Raw genomic sequence first — 20148 nt, 5'->3', positions numbered from 1 at the left:
TTCCACATTTACCACACCCACAGGTGTCTAAATTCAGAATCATGCTGTTTGGGAGGGAAAGTTCCATTGGCTGAGACATGAATACAATGACACAACTGTATAAAGCAAGGTAGATCACAGCTTTGTTACTGTGTACAGTTCTGGTCACCCCATTATAGAAAGGATGTTATCACATTGGGTACAGAAAGATTGAGTAAGATGTTGCCAGAAACGAAGGGTTTTAGCTATGAGTAAAAGATTAGATTTAAAACATTGTTAATAATCCATACTAATAACAAACATGAAGGCAAAAGTTCTTATCTTGCATTCATCAAGACTGAACACAGGAAACAATAATATAGTTATTACTAAGAAGATGTTGTTTAGTTGGACTGTGGCTGTCAATGACATGCAGCAAGAACTGTCTCAGTTACTGGATTAAATTCAAACCGGGCGAGTTGACTGAACAGTCAGGGCATTACCAAAATGGTCATGATCAGGATATATCAGTGGTTGGTTATCTCCATAGCTCTTACCTTGGTATAAAAACATATAATGTACGAACATATTATTTTTGGCTGCAAAGAACAAGAGTTTTGTATTTGAATAAATGAATTACACTGTGAACCTTACTTGTAACCTTGAATTGGTTCCCAGAGCAATTCTTAGTGCAGCCATGGTTTAATTATTGTTGCCCAATAGCAGAAACACTCTAATGCTGGACATGATGTTCTGAATTTTGCAAGCACTGGGCTGGTTAAGCGCAATTGGCACAATGTCCTCCAGCATGAATAGTTCTATTTTGGCCAATAAAGGCATAGTGGGCTGAATGACCTCATGCTGTGCCCTAACTCTTTCTATTGTTCTCCTTCTATCTCATGCTCTCCTTCTTCCTTTTTATAAACAAAATCACAGAACATTTGCGTTTGGACAGAGGTCACTTAGTCCATCATATAGCCAGCCAGCGTAATCTCATCTCCAGTTTTTGATGTGTGGCCCTGCAGGTTTATGGCACTTTTTAGGTGTGTCCAGGGTTTCTACATAGACAATCTTTTCAGGCCAGTGTGTTCCAGACTCCTTACCACCTTCTCTGGGTTTAAAAAATAAGCGTCGATGTTGTTTTTAAAGTATAAAGGCGACATTTACACAGTGTCTGGTGAAAGACTGCATTTGCAGATCCTTGTCAAGCTGTTTTGATTTTTCCTTCTAGGTGTTAACTGAATACAGTTAACTGAATACAGAATCTGAGATCTGTCAACTTCAGATTGGATCCCGTCTTTAAACCACAAAAACAAATGCATATTAATAAGTATTTGGCAAACAGGCTCTTTTAAGATAGCTGTGGAGGGAATCCCCCTCCTAATCTAACAGAGTGGGGGAAACGAGGACAAATGGCTGATTTTGATTGGATGGTTTGAGCACTTCTCTCATGGTAACAAGCCGATTCAGTTTTCTGATTGGTGAAGAGCTGCAGCCAGCCTCCCGGAACGGACGTTTCGACGGGGGAAAGCTGAGCCCTCTAGGTGGCGCTGGAAGGTATAGACGGGGAGGGGTGGGGGGCAGCAGCACAGCACTATCCAGCGGTGGGAATCCGGTACTGCAGGGGAACAGTAGGTTCCAGTACTGCAGGGGAAGGGCGACTGGCAGGTCGGAGAATGATTGGCAGTGCGACCAGCCAATTCGGCAAAGCGCCGGTCGGACGGGCGTGCACCGATTCATGATTTGGTGGTGCCATGGTTACACAATTGTGACGAGATTTGATTGACAGGGAGTTCGGCGGTAAACAGTGGGTCGGCGCGTAAAGCGCGGCGATTAATCAGAGTACCTACTGTAAAGAGTGTGTACAATCAGACATAAAACGGCTCAGTTATCTCCGGGTAAGTGCATCTTACAACCACCAACTTTCCTTTCCCGACGGGTCGCCTTTATCTCGGCATCGTGCAGTCGCGCTCCCGTTACTCTGCCTAAAGAGAACCGTGCAAAAACAACTTAATTATTTCTTTGCAAATATTGTGTTTCTGCCCTACAAGCGGATCGGCATTGCAAGGTTGTTGTCAATGCAGCCCAGATTTTTTTGTGATCTAGTGGTTTACGGTCTTCTTATCATCCTGACCTTGTGGCAGAGATAGACAGAGGGGAAAAAGCCCTATTACAACCGCTTTTTGTCGTTCTTTTGCTGTTTTATAAGCAAACTTTTGTCGCACTGAAATGCCTTTTTTTTAACTCACTTGTTCTCATTTCCGGGACATGTCAGGGCAGCAGATACAGAGGCAAAGATACATCAACGTTATCTGTTCAGTTGGCAAAGGGATTTTTGTTTTGGGCGCTGAAGGTTTTAACGAGCGAGCCGCTGTTGCATTGAATTTGTACCCAATTGTTTGTTTTCGAAGGGGATGGTTTGCTCATTTAGCTCGGGTCCAGCAAAACATTAGGCAATTGTAAACTCCAGTCCGACATCGGCGAGGAGTCAGGTTGCGTTAACCTCACCCGGCTCGGGTCGGCTGGAAGCTGGATGTGAAACTTTTGTGTCAACGGGGATCTGAAACTCACCTGGTCGAGTCTGAAACTGACCAGAGAGAATTCCAATGGGCCCGAAACTGACCAGAGACTATTCCAATGGGTCTGAAACTGACCAGAGAGAATTCCAATGGGTCTGAAACTGACCGGAGACTATTCCAATGGGTCTGAAACTGACCAGAGACTATTCCAATGGGTCTGAAACTGACCAGAGAGAATTCCAATGGGCCCGAAACTGACCAGAGACTATTCCAATGGGTCTGAAACTGACCAGAGAGTATTTCAACGGGTTTGAAACTGATGAGAGGCTATTCCAATGGATCTGAAACTAACCAGAGAGTATTCGGTGGGTCTGAAACTAACCAGAGCATTCCGGCGGGTCTGAAACTAACCAGAGAGTATTCCAGTGGGTCTGAAACTGACCAGAGAGAACAACTCCAATGGATGTGAAACTGATCAGAGGGAGACCTAATGGATGTGAAACTGGCTCCGAGTCATGAGGGGGGAGGGAGGGTGTTCTTGTTTCTCCTGTTGAGGGTGTCCTGATTCTGGGTCTGTGTCGGTCCTGCACTGCTCCAAGTGGGACGATTTCATTGACCGTCTCCCGGAAGACCTTAGGGCGCCGCAAGCAGCGCACGCCGTTCAGCCCTCGGCGATCCACATAAACTCTGACTCACGCTGCACTGCCTTCAACCCGAGACACTCTCTATCGCTGTCTCTGCAGAAGTTACCTTGTGTTTGAGTTTGGAAGCGTGTGGCCCTGTTTCATACCGGCCTCTCTCTTGTGGCTTCTGTCCAGCACAACTTCGACACGAACCCTGTTGAGATTTACTGCGCCACGTGATTGAATGTATCGCTCTCGGTGCTACATTGTGTCTCTGCTGCTTCAGTCTGCTCCAATGTGTAACTCTGCTGTTAACGCTGTTATCTAATGTAACTCCTCCATAATGTAAACATTGCCTACCCATCCGTTGCAATTCCCAGAATCCGGTGTAATATTCATCCAGTGCAACCCTCCTGTTATATTCGCATTAACGCCACCACTAATATTCAACATTCTGCCTCTATCGGTGTGAACAGTGTTGGGAGTTTCTCACTAATTCTGTCGTTTCATCTCCAAGAGTCACTCTTCCTCCTTTCTCTGTGAAACATTTCTCCCTGACTGTCTGATATCTTGTTTTTGTTGTTCTCTCTCTCTCTCTCTCTCTCTCTGTAGTAGCTTATAACAACCCTCAGCAGTTTCCCGATCAGAGTCTAGGCTGAAGTGAAAGCTGGGAGCCAGGGGACTGTGATGAAGAAGCCGTCTGTCTCTCTCTCTCACCTCCCTGGTGCCTCGCACCCTCTCTGATTCCTTACCTGTTCCCGCATAAGCTGCTATTCTAACAGAGCGCCATGGCGGTCTGCGCCAGAATGAACTGATTTCTGAGGTCATCGCTGAGTCCTAGGAACGGAAGAAAATTGTTTACCAGTTGTAGCCCAGTTACAGGAACCAGCGACTACCCGACTTCCAGTATCAGCTTGTTGTAAACATAACAAGTTTCATCATCTGTGACACCGCATTACTAGAGTTTTTCTTCCCCACTTTTTGGGAAGTGTGTTGTCTAAATTCTTTTTTAAAAAAAACATATGAACATGGTGGCTCAGTGGTTAGCACTGCTGCCTCACAGCACCAGGTTCCATCCCAGCCTCGGCTGACTGTCTGTGTGGGGTTTACACATTCTCCCCCTGTCTACGTGGGTTTCCCCCCGGGTGCTCCCCTTTCCTCCCACAGTCCAAAAATGGGCAGGTCAGGTGGATTGGTAAATTGCCCATAGTGTTGGGGGGATTGCTCTCCAGAGGGTCGGTGTGGACTTGTTGGGCTGAAGGGCCTGTTTCCACACTGTAGGGAATCTAATCGAACACTAGAGCCAGCTGAAAGAGAAAGGAAACCAGATGCCCATTCTGGCCCCAGCTTCGAGTCCACAGTCCTGTAGATTACACCATTAGGTTCCCCACACAATGCTCTGAGGGTTTCTACCTCCATGTGACCCGAGGCTGAACTTCTGACCTCTGACACCCCCCCCCCCCCCCCACACATTCAAAGTCCACCTACTTCCACTCACCACATACCAGAAACTGAAGTGAACCAGCTATACCAATACAATGACTACAGGACAGGTCAGATTAGGAATACTGCTGGGAGTAACTAACCTTCTGATTCCCCAAGATTGTCCACAAGGCACAGATCAGGAGGATGATGGAATATGCTCAATTTGCCTGGATGAGTGCAGCTCCAACAACAGTTGAGAATCTCAACACAAAACAGCCCAGATATTGGCCTCCTAACTGTCCACCTTAAACCTTCACACCCTCTACCAGGCCCAGTGGTAGCAGCAGTGTGTACCATGTACAAGATACACTGCAGCAACGTGCCAAGTATTATTCAAACAGCATTTTCCAAACCCATGACCATGACCATCCTGATGGACAAGGGTAGCAGGTGCATGGGAACAGCGCCACCTGCAGGTTTGCCTCCAAGCCTGACTTGAAAATGTCTCACGGTTCCTTCACAGTCATTGGATGAAGGCTCTGTAACCTTCTCCCTATGCCCCAAGCACAACAGTGGTGCAAGCAAGTACCCCTCCAATGCCCTCTCCAATGGTATGGACAATCAATGCTAAGCTAACTCACAACCTTGTACAAAAAAACACTCCTCTTTCCTCTGCCTTTGCTCATTTTCTGCTAATATCTTCATTCAAGTGCCTCTCAACTTGACTATTCCAACGACCAATTTCTTGGTCAGCTCCCATTACATTATTCGTACATTTGATCAGCGCAGAGAATGTACTATTGTTGAAGAATGTAACAGGTTTGGTCTTAAAATACCTACCCTGTACTCAACTCTGCTTTTCAGCTGTTTCTGCAGCTTATTTTTCTTGGTGTCCACACCCCTACTTAAACATTCAAGCACAGTGAACATCAACAGCAAACAGACTCAGATCAGACTAGAAGACTTCGGAGCAGAATTAGGTCATTTGACCAATAGAGATTTCTCCACCATTTTATCATGGCTAATATGTTCCTCAGCCCTGTTAGAGTCATAGTCATAGAGATGTACAGCATGGAAACAGACCCTTCGGTCCAACCCGTCCATGCCGACCAGATATCCCAACCCAATCTAGTCCCACCTGCCAGCATCCGGCCCATATCCCCCCAAACCCTTCCTATTCATATACCCATCCAGATGCCTTTTAAATGTTACAATTGTACCAGAGTCCGCCATTTCCTCTGGCAGCTCATCCCATACACGTACCACCCTCTGTGTGAAAAGGTCGCCCCTTGGGTCTCTTTCATGTCTTTCCCCTCTCACCCTAAACCTATGCCCTCTGGTTATGGACTCCCTGACCCCAGGGAAAAGACTTTGTCTATTTATCCTATCCATGCCCCTCATAATTTTGTAAACCTCTATAAGGTCACCCCTCAACCTCCGACGCTCCAGGGAAAACAGCCCCAGCCTGTTCAGCCTCTCCATATAGCTCAGATCCTCCAACCCTGGCAACATCCTTGTAAATCTTTTCTGAACCCTTTCAATTTCACAATATCTTTCCGATAGGAAGGAGACCAGAATTGCACGCAATATTCCAACAGTGGCCTAACCAATGTCCTGTACAGCCGCAACATGACCTCCTAACTCCTGTACTCAATACTCTGACCAAGCATACCAAACGCCTTCTTCACTATCCTATCTACCTGCGACTCCACTTTCAAGGAACTATGAACCTGCACTCCAAGATCTCTTTGTTAAGCAACACTCCCTAGGACCTTACCATTAAGTGTATAAGTCCTGCTAAGATTTGCTTTCCCAAAATGCAGCACCTCACACTTATCTGAACAAGACTTCATCTGCCACTTCCTGGAACCCTTGATCCTCTTACCAATCAAGAACTTATCTATCTCTGTCTTAAGTACACTCACTAGAGACAAAAAAAAAACTGCAGATGCTGGAATCCAAAGTAGACAGGCAGGAGGCTGGAAGAACACCAAGCCAGGCAGCATCAGGAGATTGAGAAGTCGACGTTTCAGGTGTAATCCTTCTTCAGGACTGGGAGTAGGTGTGGGGGGAGTTGCACATAAAGGGGGAGGCAGGGGCAGGGTGGTAAAGTGGGGATAGGTGAAGACAGGTAAAGGGTACGACCTGGTTGGTCAATGGTAGAGATGAATCTGGTTGGTGGAAGGGAGCAGTGGAAGGGAGGGGGAGGGGCTGGGAAGGGAGTCGTGGGTTGGGGAGGGAGGTTATTTGAAATTGGAGACCTCAATGTTGAGTCCTCCGGGCTGTAGGGTGCCCAGGTGGAAGATAAGGTGTCGTTTCTCCAATAGGAGTTGTGGTTTGTTTTGGCAATGGAGGCAGCCAAGGATGGTCATGTCGGAAAGGGAGTGGTTGGGGGAATTGAAATGGGTGGTGACTGGGAGGTCCGGCTCCAACCTGTGGAGCCGGCTGTGATGCTTGGCAATGCCCTGGCTGGAAGCCCCAAACAGTCCTTCCAGGTGAGACAGAGTTTCACCTGCCTCTCGTCCAACCTAGTTTACTGCTCCTGATGTAGTCTTCACTAGACCAAACGTAAGCTCAGGAAACAATTTACCCAGCATCTCAGCTGGGCCCGCAGGAGCTGACCGGACCTCCCAATCCCCGCCCATTTCAATTCCCCCAACCACTCCCTTTCCGACATGACCATCCTTGGCCTCCTCCATTGCCAAAACAAACCACAGCTCCTATTGGAGGAACAACACCTTATCTTCTGCCTGGGCACCCTACAGCCCAGAGGACTCAACATTGAATTCGCCAATTTCAAATAACCTCCCTTCCCAGCCCCTTCCCCTCCCTTCCACTGCTCCCTGCCATCAACCGGATTCATTCCTTCCATTGACGAACCAGGTCATACCTTTGACCTATCTTCACCTCTCCCACTTCACCCTGCCCCCACCTCCTCCTTTATCTGCAGCTCCTCCCACACCACCCCCAGCCCTGAAGAAGGGTTACACCCGAAACGTTGACTTCTGCACCTCCTGATGCTGCCTGGCCTGCTGTGTTCTTCCAGCCTCCTGCCTGTCTACTTAAAGACACTCAATGACATAATTAAACATGGAACACTAGTGCTTGGCTCGCCAACAGCTCCTCAACCTCCTGTTGAAATCTCTTTAGAGTTTTGCCCATACCTATCCCCATAATCTACTTCAATCACTCCCACCTCCAACTCTTTATTGCGCTGCTATGTCCCTCTCTCCTTTTGTCCCATCATGCTTTGCCTTTAACTGAAAATGTGTTGCTGGAAAAGCGCAGCAGGTCAGGCAGCATCCAAGGGACAGGAGAATCGACGTTTCGGGCATCAGCCCTTCTTCAGGAATCCTGAATTCCTGAAGAAGGGCTGATGCCTGAAATGTCGATTCTCCTGCTCCTTGGATGCTGCCTGACCTGCTGCGCTTTTCCAGCAACACATTTTCAGCTCTGATCTCCAGCATCTGCAGTCCTCACTTTCTCCTTTAACCATGTAGGCCTGGTGATCTGCAGTACAGTTCCTGATCCTCTCTACCTCTCCACTTTCTTCTCTTTTGAGATCTTCCACCCGTTTTGATTCTAAGCTCTGAACCTCTCCACTTACTTATCATCTCCTTTTGGATTTTCCAATAAAATCTATCTCTTTAACTCAGTGGCTCATTATTTCCCAAGGGAAATATATCTGTTCTATAAAGGAAGTTGGCAATGTAGTGATAGGAACAGCCTTCCCTGTTTTGAAAATGGTAATGAAAGATATGCAGTTATTTCGTGTTGATTTCTAGCTCAGAGCTCCGACAGAACTTTACAGTCAATGAAGTCAGGTCACTGCTATAGTGCAGGAAACATGACAACTAAACTGCCCACAGCAAGATCCCACAAGCTGGAAAGAAGTAAAGGAGCAAATGAATTTGTTTTCAGGACCTTGGTTTGGGGGTAAACATTGGCTGGTGCCATCGGGTAGCAACCCTCTTCAGTTTAATCTCTGAATTGAAAACAAAAAACCCCTCTAACCACTTAATGGCCCACTCCATTGCTAAACTGAAGTGTCTGCCTAGACTGTTTTCTGATATCTCTGGGGATGGACTTGACTCAGAGCCAAGAGTGCTACCATTGAGCTGCGGCTGACATGCGAAGACTCTTCATGCTTCTTCCCTATTTTCTAACAGGTACCTTCGAATCACTGGCAGACTGTCCATTCTATTTGTGTTTGACTTCTGACTGCATCCTCTGTAATCCTGATAGAATGGTCACTTTTGTGAAATGCTGCAATATAAATTAATCTGATTTGCCTGCAGCACATTGATACTTCATTTATGCGTGCGGGACAAAACTATTTATGCTTTCTTTCTGATACTGTTTTTAAAAAAGAGATGTGTGCTGTCTTTGCCTGCAGACCTCAAACAATATGTCCTCTTATTAGCAATCTAGCAACGACTCTTGCACGTTGTAGCTGGATGTGGGCCCTAGCTGGCCATTCATTTGCAAATGAAAAAGTGAGGCCTGCAGAGGCTGGAGGGTCAGAGGTCGAAAATTGTGACACTGGAACAGCACAGCAGGTCAGGCAGCATCCGAGGAGCAGGACAGTCGGCATTTTGGGCATCAGAAATGCTCGAAAAGTTGACCCTCCTGCTCCTCTGATGCTGCCTGACCTGTGCTTTTTCAGTGCCACACTTTTTGTCTCATTCCTACACAAGTGTACATAGGAAAATCTCAAACTTGTGATGCATTGGTGCTGAGGGAATTGGCTGATTTATATCAAGGGTGCTCTGATAGCAAGCAGTAGAAGTTCTAGGTTTGCATGCTCTCTGCCTAGACCCCCATATGTAGTTCTGTGCAACCTAGGAAGGAGATGATGGGCTAGGAGGGGATGCAATACACAACTATTAGAAAGCCACCAGGTCAAAAGAGTTACATTGTAAGGACAGATTGCATAAGCTTGTCTTTTATTGCCTGTAACATAGAAGTCAGAAAGCACACAACACCAGGTTATAGTCCAACAGGTTTATTTGAAATCACAAGCTCTCTGAGCGCTGCTCCTTCGTCAGGTGAGTTCACCCAACAAAGGGGCTACCATTCAGAAAGCTTGTGATTTGGAATAAACCTGTTGGACTGTAACCTGGTGTCATGTGACTTCTGACTTTGTCCACCCCATTCCAACACTGGCACCTCATTGGAACAGAGAAGATGAAGATCTAATTGAGTTTTTGAAAAATGATTTAAAAAAAAAACTGGAAGAGCTGACAGGGACAAGTTATCCTTGCTAGTGGGGGAGCCCATGCAAGGAGCATAGCTACCGTAAAGCTAAGGAGGTTAGGAGTGATATAAGGAAGCTTCACACTAAAAAATTGGTGAACATTTGGAGCCCTCTGTTCTGAATGCTGTTGAAACTCTGCGTTAATTGGAAATTTCAAAACTGAGGTCTGTACATTTTTGTTGTTCTTGGTGTAAGGCAGTTCAATGGCGTTAAGATACAGATCAATCATGAATTATATGAAGAGCAGAGCTGACTTGAGGGGCTGAATAGTCTACTCGTATTGCTTGGACATCTCCTATGGTTGTTATTGCTCTCCCCTCGCTGAGTGTTTGAGGTTAGGTGTTCAGTGGGAGGGAAGGACAGCTATTATTAACTGGACATTGAAAGTAGGCAAGAAAAGTTCAGTTCATGAGGACGGTGCTTTTGTGGCACTGCTTGTGGGTTAAGATGAGCTGGAGTGCCTTCTCCAGGCCTGACAAGTTACATTCCCAGTACCCTGTGATCTCTCTCCATCCTCAACCCCGCCATCAGACTTGGCTCTCCCCTTAACAAACTTTGACTCCCCCTGACCACTTCAACATGTCCTTCAGGGCTACTTGATCTTCCCAGTCCAAGAGCCAAAGGCCACATCGCCCAACCCAAGCACACCAGTATTGGCGCTGTCCTAATCTCTGGTGGTTTTGCCCCAGCTGGCATACAAGGCCAGGCATGCCTCTGCTTCATGGTGGTGCCTGTGGAATCTGTGGGTCAGCCCAGTTCCGTCTACACTCTATAGCCAGGCTACCACGTGCATACAAAAGACCAGCTACAGCAGATGTCTGCGTTGTTAGCTTCCTTCCACTTAATCAAAGAGTTGTTAGTCCACGAGGATCATTCTGGTGTTACCATGATTTAAACATTAATCTCCACGTCACTGCTCTGAGCCATTTACATAAGGTGGAGCATTTTTTTTCATTGGTCACTTTTGTTGTATTATTTGTACAAACATTGGATGTGAGAAGGAGATTGCCCTTCCGAATTCATCCAAGTAGGAGATCAAGAGATTGTTTTCTTGCTTTTCAATTGCTGCAGGTAGGGGTCTGTGTCTCACAGCTAATGGGGAGAGCTTGGGGTCAGCACTAGCTGATGGGAGGCCATGTGTCTCAGTTCGCTGGAATATATTCACCCATCATTGCTTGGTCAGGATCCTTAGGACAACTGTAATTTCCTCAACAGTGCTGTTTGTGATAGTGTAAGGGAGCAGCAATTGAGACAGAAGTATTCTGACCTGAGTCAGGCTTGCTGTGCTTTTCACAGCGTTTATAATCAGTGGAGCTCTGAATGGAAACCTGGCCAAATTCCCTATTGGCCACAGAGTGGTGTGTGATATTGGGGGCAGGAGGGGGGAGGCATGCAGTTTTAAAAAAAAATACAAAGAGTAAGGGAGAGAAGGACAAAGGAGCAAAATGAACCACAAAAGATAAAATATTATGAAAGTATGTGGTTTTCTGAATTGTTATTAAATAATCCATTGAGATGAAAGCTGGGCTTTGCTGAGTGTGGTGACCCACAGAGAGATAAGTCATCACACAGTGGGCAAATTCCTACACCACACACTCAACTGGACCTTTCTTTGCTTGAGTCTGTCGATGCAGTGTGACCGCACCATATGTGTCTGATCAAGGGTCTTTCCAGAGTTTTACTAAATGGGCAGTATCTCCCAACCGTGGAGAGGGAATATCAAGGAACATCCAAGGTTTACTGCTCCTACATTGTATCCAATAATATAATGGCAACCAGATGTAAGCAAGGTTCTGCTTTTCTTTATTATCCTGGATCCCTTTGAGTGTGTGTTGTTGGCAGGAGCTTGGTAGGCCAAGCAAAGAAAGGCTGATATTTATGTAGTGACTTGAGTCCCTTTCACAAGTTGAAATGTAAGAATTGTGGCAGCTACATACCACATTCCCACAGACAATCGCGTGTTAACGACAAGATAATCTGCCTTGGCGATTTTCCATGTGTGATAATATCCCAGCATACAGAAAACTTTTGTAGAATATTTTACTTTGATGTGAGAGAGTTCAATGAGCATTGGTTTAACAGGGTGGCACAGTGGTCAGCACTGCTGCCTCACCGCGCCAGAGACCTGGGTTCAATTCCCGACTCAGTCGACTCTCTGTGTGGAGTTTGCACATTCTCCCTGTGTCTTCGTGGGTTTTCTTTGGGTACTCCAGTTTCGTCCCACAATCCAAAAATGTGCGGATTAGGTGAATTGGACATTCTAAATTGCACGTAGTGTTAGGTGAAGGGGGAAATGTAGGGGAGTGGGTCTGGGTGGGTGGCAGGTTGGTGTGGACTTGTTGGGCCGAAGGGCCTGTTTCCACACTGTAAGTAATCTAATCTCATTCAAAAGGCAGCACATCTTGCTATCATTCTAGATTTTGAGTTCAACATTCTAGAGTGGGGCTTGAATCCACAATGGTCAGATTTAGAGGTAAGAGGACTGGCAACTGAGCCCCAATTGATATTTACAAAATAGTGCTATTTAATACATGCTTTTTAGTATGACAAAGTACTAGTATGAGCTGAACTATTGGCAGAGGAAAGGAATACTGTCCAGGACCATTCCCTTCCCTTCTGCCATTAGTGCTGTGGGGTCATCGAAGAGGCATAGCCAGCATTTAGTTTATCATCTGCTCAGAAGGATGGCACTTGTGATGAGTCAGTATTCCCTCATCATTCCAGAGCAAGGATTTTAGAACATGTGTGAATGTGAACGTGCCACCAGCTGAACTAAGTTGGCAGAGGCCCACACCACACATGCTCCATACTGTAATTTGTTCTCCATTTGATTTAGTGTACATTCTTGCCTCTGTTCCATCAACCTTTTCTCTCTCTCACACAGACACACACAGACACACACAGACACACACCCCTGCAACAAACAAATACACACACACACTCACTCACTCACTCATTCAGTCACACAATCACAAACCAGTTCTCTCACACTCTCGCTCTCACACACACACACATCCATTCTCTCTATCTCTCATGCACACACGCGCGCACGCACGCACACACACAAACACACTTTTGTATACCAGAAAAGCAGGTCATTCAGGCTAACTGCTTGTTACTAGGGTTCATACTCCAAATAAGCCTCTACCCATCCATCTCCATCTAACCCCATTGACATAATCATAGGCTCATTGTACTGTAGCTTGGGAGAAGTTTGGATCCATCTATTCTTTCAAGCTTCATGTACCTATCTCACTTCTTATTAAATGTATCCATATTCTCTATACTAATTCAAGTTCTTCTTGTGTATCTCAAACTTAAATATCCCATTTGGACAAATATTGTCATTTTTAAGTTTTACTCAGTTTTGCTTTCTTTTTCCTTTGTATTCATCGCAAATAACTCTTTGTGGTAGCAAGTTCTACATTGTTTAGAGAAAGGAGTTTCTCTGAATTGCCTTGTGGCTTTATTAGTCACATTTTTTTGCTGTCCTTTAAGTTCCTCTTAAAGACCAGGGTCCTTCCAATCTTCTTGCAGTCAATGAAGTCAAATCCATATTTGTCATCACACCCATAAACATCCACTCCCTCTACTATTGACGTTCAGTTCCAACAGTGTGCATCATCTTCAAAATGCACAGCAGAAATTCACCAAGGCTCCTGGGTGAGCACCCTCCAAACCCACGGCCATTTCCATCTGGAAAGACTAGGGCAGCAGATACATGGGAACACCACCACCTGCAAGTTCCGCTCCAAGTCACTCACCATATTGCTGTTCCTACAGTGTGGCTGAGTCAGAATCCTGAAATTCTCTCCCCAGTCTACAGTGTAAGGACTACATCTGTTCAAGAAGGCAGTTCACTTTCTCTAGGGCAGGCAAGCATAGGTAATAAATGGTGGCCCATCCAATGCACCCACATCCCATGAATGAATTTCAAAAAGTACTGTGGAAGTCCAGCCACTGTTGCATTACTACACAGATTTCAGAAAGGCACAGTATCCTTAAGAGAACTAGATGACTTCACAATCCATGATGCTGTAGTGTAAGACGTCTCCATCTTAATCTGTACATTGAATCAGCAGTTAGTTGGTAGCAAGCAGATAGTCAATTGATCAGTTCTTTCGTTAGCTGGCCAACTATGGATGTAATGTATTAATAAGGCAATTTAGCATTTAACCAAAAATCTATATGTGTCTAAGATGTCATATGAGTTTACATAGTTAGTTGTTAATAAACTTTTAGACATCTGCCTCATTAATTACCCAATTTGCTGTGGCAAATGTTATGTGTACAACACCACATCACATCATAATGACAGAAGAACCAGGAGTAGGATTAGGCCATCCGGCCCATCGAGCCAGCTCTGCTGTTCAGTAAGATCATGGCTGATCTTTTTGTGGATTTAGCTCCACTTACCCGCCCACTCACAATAACCCTTCGATTTTTGAACAGTAAAGGAACTATCTGCCTTCAAAGCATTCAACGAGGTACCTTCACTGGGCAAGGAATTCCATAGCTTCACAACCCTTAGGGTGAAGAAGTTCCTCCTTAACTCAGTCCTAAATCTATGCACCCCCCTTCCCCCAACCCCACTCATTTTGAGGCTATCTCCTCTCGTTCTAGTTTCACCCACCAGTAGAAACAACCTCCCTGGTTCTATATTATCTTATCCCCTTCATAAATTTACATGCTTGTATGACAACAAGTGATCTTATAAGTCAATGTGGTTACATCGGAAATATGCACATGGAAAGTTCTCACAAGATCACAATGTAGTAATGAGCAGTCTATGTTTTCAGTGATGTTGGTTAAAAGATAAGTATCCCACACTGTTCTTCGATTTAATGGTTGAGAGGATAATAGCTGAGATGGGAGCTCGCTTTAACATCTGATACGAACATTTCCAACAGTGCAACTTTCCTTCAGTTCTGACGAAAGGTCGTCAGCCTGAAATGTTCACTCCCATTTCCTCTTCACGGATGCTGCAGCCTGACCTCCTGAAAGTTTCACACATTCTGTTTTTGTTTCAGGTTTCCAGCATTTGCAGCATTTTGCTTTTGTCTTAGCAAGTGTGAGACTCAAATCTGATAACCTTTTTGGCTCAGACAGGGCTGAGCTACTTTCGTTTGGTAGACATACTCTCACCACAAAACAGTGATGAATACGCAGTTAATTGTTGTCCACTGAGGTAAGGATGTTGCTGTTAGATTTGCTTGTGTATGGAGTCAGTGACAGCTATAAGAATGGGTCATGTGCTGTTGACTCAAAGCCAAATTTACTCCTGAGAAGATGCTGCATTTGGCATTGGGTGTGTTTTTTTTTTCTTTGTCTCTGCCTGTGCTACCAGTTTGGCAGTACTGATGCAGAACAAATACAATTTCAGAGAATTCCTGGCTGATCTCTGAATAGTATAAGAGTCTGGACAATGACTTGAAGAGTCTGCATTAATGAAAGATGCACCAATCCTGTTAGCCTGTTTTTTCTCAAACCTTTTTCTCAAACCCTCTTTCCCCTTTAAGTATAACACTGTCTGGAGACCGTTGTTCTTGTATATATTGACACTGTCCTGTCCAAACGGTGATCATTGAATATTGTCGAGGCAGAGGCAGAGGTAGAGAAGATTCTTGACCAGGGAGTCAAAGGTTATTGGGGTAGGCAGGAATTTGGATCTGACATCACAATCAGACGAGCCATGCTCTTGACCAATGGCAGAGCACTCCTGAGGGCTGAATGGCCTACCCTGGGCATGGGGTGGACCGAGAGCTGGAAGGTGGGTAGGGGCGGGCTGCCTTAGCGTGGTCGGAAGGTGGGAGGGACGGGAGCTTGCTGGGTCTGTATTGTCTGCACTTTTGTATGTAACAGTATTGTCTAATGTACAAATGTCATTGTCACTGTCTTGTCGTATGTGGATCTGGGATTTGAGGTTTGTCCTCATCTCCCTGTAAAATGGTTGAACGATAGGGTTTGGGGCCTAGCTTTGCTGCTCCTCTCCCTTGTAAAATTGCTGTCTCTTATGTACAGCTGTAAATGTTTTTTTGTAAACTGTTTTGTAATTTGTTTAATGAAATAAAAAAAAAGCCCTACCCTGGCTCCTGATTTGTGTGTATGTGCCAATTACAGCAAATATTGACACATTTATTAATGTTAAATGTTTGTCTCTGGGGTGGCTAGAGTGTGTACATGATATACAGAGCTGTTTTCCATTAGAGAGGCACATTGGTGATGGTAGATGAGGATATTGTTGCAAAGGCATGGGAGGTCTGCTGCTTGAATTGAGTGGGGAGTAAGCCCCACTGACCCTCAGATACTTCTGCAGAGCTCTGGTGCTCAGAGTGCTCCTTGTGGGCAAGACCTAGCTGGATTCTGAATGTGAGGGAGCAGAGGATGCAGTACCACATCCATCCGGAGGGGGCGATATCACTTGGCTGTGTGGATTTGTGAAGGCAGCAGTTTGGAGCAATGAAGTGTAGCCAAATCTTGCTCGCAGCTACATTGCCAAGAAGCAAAACCTTTTTGTATATAGCACAGGAGAAAATACAATTTTTTTTTCATCTGGCCTGGCGGTAGCATGAAACAGAGGAGGGAATTGGTTCATTTTGACTTATCAGGACTCTCTGTAATATGGAAGTCCAAAGTTTGTGCCTTTCTGATTGTACCTTTGTTGTCTTCCTTCTGGTGTTGGACTGGAGTCCTGTGCAGTAACAGCAGCCCCTTTTACACCTCAGTGTATGTTCTTCAAGGTAGGCCCCGGAAGGTAAATACATGAAAGTTAAATATGAGAGGTTTCACAGCCAGACCTTCCCGGGCTTTCTCTGCACCCTTCCTGTTCAATGGGAGATAGGGGTCAGATGGACGAGTTCTGGCCAGCTCTGAGATTCTTAAGGAAGGATTCCGATTGCATTCAGCCCGGACTAGTGATAGTAAGGATACCTTTGTTACCTGCACTGCTGTGTACCTTGCATTCCATGCTATCCATGCTAAATTACCCATTGTGTTAGGTGCATTAGTTAGGGGTAAATGTAGGGGAATGGGTCTGGGTGGATTACTCTTCGGAGGGTCAGTGTGGACTTGTTGGGCCGAAGGGCCTGTTTCCATATTGTAGGGAATATAATTTAATCCAATCTAATAATTTACCATCGAGGCACTGGACTTTTTAATTGTCACATCCAGCAGGAGATTGGCCATGTGTAATTTATTTAGGTGGAGGCGGTGTAGGTTTAACTAAAGCATTGAAGAGGGCTTTTTGTGATTATTTGAAGAGGAGAAATGTGCAAGGCATAGAGAGAAGGCAGGAAAATGGCACAAAGTCATGACGCTGTTTTGGAGAGCTGGTGCAGACACAATGCATCGAATAGCCTCCTTTGCACTGTAGCCATTTTCTGATTCAGCGGATTGATTTCATGAAGTGAACCCATTCCTACTTCACCAGAGATGATCTCAATTGCCCTGTCCTCAAGGGAGGAAACCTTTATATGATGTTTTGCTTCAAGTTTCAATTACACTGCATTCATAGAATCCCTACAGTGTGCAATCAGGCCATTCAGCTCATCGAGTCCGCACCGACCTTCCGAAGAGCATCCCACCCAGCTCCCTGCGTTTCCCATGGCTAGGTCATCTCGCCTGCATATCCCTGGGCAATGTAGCCTGGCTAATCCACCTAACCTGCACATGTTTGGACCATGGGAGGAAACCGGAGCACCTGGAGGAAACCCAGGGAGCCCATGCAAACTCTGCGCAGACAGTCGCCTGAGGCCGGAATCGAACCTGGGTCCCTGAGGCAGCTGTGCTAACCACTGAGCCACCGCGCCACCCTTCATTTGGCTGAAGGAGAAGCTAACATTCCTATAGCATCCCCGCGCACTGGATAGCCAATTAAGTACTTCTTAAAAGTGTGTCACTATGGTAATGTAGGAAAATGTGGTAGCCGGGGGAAAATTACTGCAAGCAGCAATAGGATAAATAATCAGTCAATTCCATCTCACCGCTCGATAAACAGTGATGGTGTGCCAGTGAGAAGAGCCATTGGGGCACTTCGGAATAGTGACATTTGTCTCCACCTGAAAGCGCAGTTTGATACCTTAGTGGAAAGATGAGGCCAAAGCGCTCCTCCCTTTTTAGGCTCACGGATAAGGCCGTGCTGTTTGAAAGCAGCAGTTCCACCACAAGGGTGCCCCTGTGGCGCCCAACACTGCCAGAAGGCTGAGAGTTATGATCTCGATTCGTGATCACTTGATCCTGGCTGCTGCCGGTTTCTGAAGCTCTCAGCTGGAGAGCGTCCCGTCGGCGCACACGGGTTTATCCGAGTCACTGAGCTGGGCGCTCGGGGCCAGTGTGAACGGCAGAACATCACCAGGCACCACACTCTCTTGGCATGCACTGATACTGTGGTGAGGTGCAACTTTGCGCCCATCTTTGAGGCTTCATGTGGGAGGAAGCCTCGACAAATAACTTGGCTTACTTCAGGCAGCAGCTGTGTGGGAGGGTCCACTGGCTCGGTTAGTGTGGTTTGAAATTAAACTTGAGCATGAAACAATTGCACCCTATTTACTCTTCCAAAACCTCTCCACAATTTCAACACCCTTCTTAAAACCTCCCCTTGCAGCTCCTCTCTTCCATGGAGAACATTCCTATTGTTACCGCCGTTGACTTTATCCATCATTCCTGTGTCTTTTGGGATCATCCTAAACCATTCCTGTGCTCTTCCAACCTTGCTGTCTCTTTATCCCTCCCCTGAAGTGTGGGCAGGCTGGGTTATGGTGAAAGCGGCTGACTGAAAATTTATAAAATTTACCACTGTGACCTTTTTTTTAAATGTGAATAAACATCTCTCATGCCAAGACTTCAAGAACCCTCCCTTCTAACAGTCCAGGTTAAATGTGCCCAGTGCAAAAGGTGAGTGGTCTGTGGAAGGTCAGGCTGGACAAGTGAACAAGCTCAAAGAATAATTATTCCCAATCCAGTGACTGCTCTTCATAGTTTATTCAAGCTACAAGCATTGAGACCTTTCCAAGATTGGAGGTGGACCTGTTCCTTGGGAAATATACTACATAGGCAAGATCTCATTTACTGCGCATCTCCAATCGATCTGAGGACACTGAAAGTCAACCATATTATACAAGACTGGAGTCATATGTAAAACCATAGAGTCACAGCGCAGAAGCAGAGCTTTCGGTCCAACCCGACCAAATTTACCAAACTAACCTAGCCCCACTTGCCCCTGTTTCATATATATCCTTCTAAACCTTTCCTATTCACTTACCTGTCCAACTATCTTTTAAATGTTGCAACTGTACCTGCATCTACCACTTTCTCTGGAAATCCATTCCACATACAAACCCCCCGTCTGTGTGGAAATGTTGCTCCTTGGGTCCCTTTTAAATCTTTCTCCTCTCACCTTAAAATATGCCCCCCAGTTTTGAACTCCCTAGGGAAAAGACCTTTGCTATTCACCTGATTGATGCCCCTCATTATTTTATAATTCTCTATAAGCTCACCCCTCAACCTCCTGCATGCCCCAGTGAAGGAAGTCCCAGCCTATCCAGCGTCTCCTTATAACTCAAACTTTCAAATCCTGGCGACATCCTGATAAATCTTATCTGAACTCTCTCCAATTTAATAATATCCTTCCTATAACAGGGTGACCAGAACTGTACACAGTACTCCAGAAGAGGCCTCACCAACGTCCTGGACAACCACAAAATGACATCCCAACTCCCATACTCAACGATGTGAGCAATGAAGTCTATCTGTGGTGCGACTTTCAAAAAACTATGGTCCTGAACCCCTAGATATCCGTGAAACAATTGGGTTTCTCTTTTTGCAATGACCTGGTCATTTCTCTGATAGGGATCAACTATTTTCCCAACTTGTTCTGGTGAAACGTTCAACAATCTGGAATGCTCAATGAGCCTCACAACAATAGATCATAGCTGCAGAACTGGGTGGCTGTGGTTATAAACAGGTCTAGCACGTCCCAACAAATGCGTTTTTTTTTGGAACTTTCTTTGTGGAATTTGCACATTCTCCCCGTGTCTGTGTGAACTTGCTCTGGTTTCCTCCTCCAATCCAAAGGTGTGCAGATTAGGTGGATTGGCCATGCTATAGTGCCCAGGGATGTGCAGGTTAGGTGGATTGGCCGTGCTATAGTGCCCAGGGATGTGCAGGTTAGGTGGATTGGCCGTGCTATAGTCCCCAGGGATGTGCAGATTAGGTGGATTGGCCATGCTATAGTGCCCAGGGATGTGCAGGTTAGGTGGATTGGCCGTGCTATAGTGCCCAGGGATGTGCAGGTTAGGTGGATTGGCCGTGCTATAGTCCCCTTGAATGAAGAGTGGTCTGTACATTTTATGCAGGGCTAAGTCTTCAA

General features: G+C 45.7%; 1 protein-coding gene across 1 annotated transcript in view; it reads left to right on the top strand.

The window, feature by feature from the left end:
* The first annotated feature begins 1725 nt into the window (after positions 1 to 1725).
* LOC140476509 (bcl-2-modifying factor-like) overlaps positions 1726 to 20148 on the top strand; it is a 179174-nt gene continuing 160751 nt past the window's right edge. Inside the window, exon 1 of the mRNA XM_072569248.1 lies at positions 1726 to 1856. The gene's annotated coding sequence lies outside the window, so the exon portion shown is untranslated. The remainder of the gene's footprint in view (positions 1857 to 20148) is intronic.

This window comes from Chiloscyllium punctatum, chromosome 4 (genome assembly GCF_047496795.1).
Source record: "Chiloscyllium punctatum isolate Juve2018m chromosome 4, sChiPun1.3, whole genome shotgun sequence".
Classification (NCBI taxonomy): domain Eukaryota; kingdom Metazoa; phylum Chordata; class Chondrichthyes; order Orectolobiformes; family Hemiscylliidae; genus Chiloscyllium; species Chiloscyllium punctatum.
This window is presented reverse-complemented; position numbering and strand designations above follow the sequence as displayed.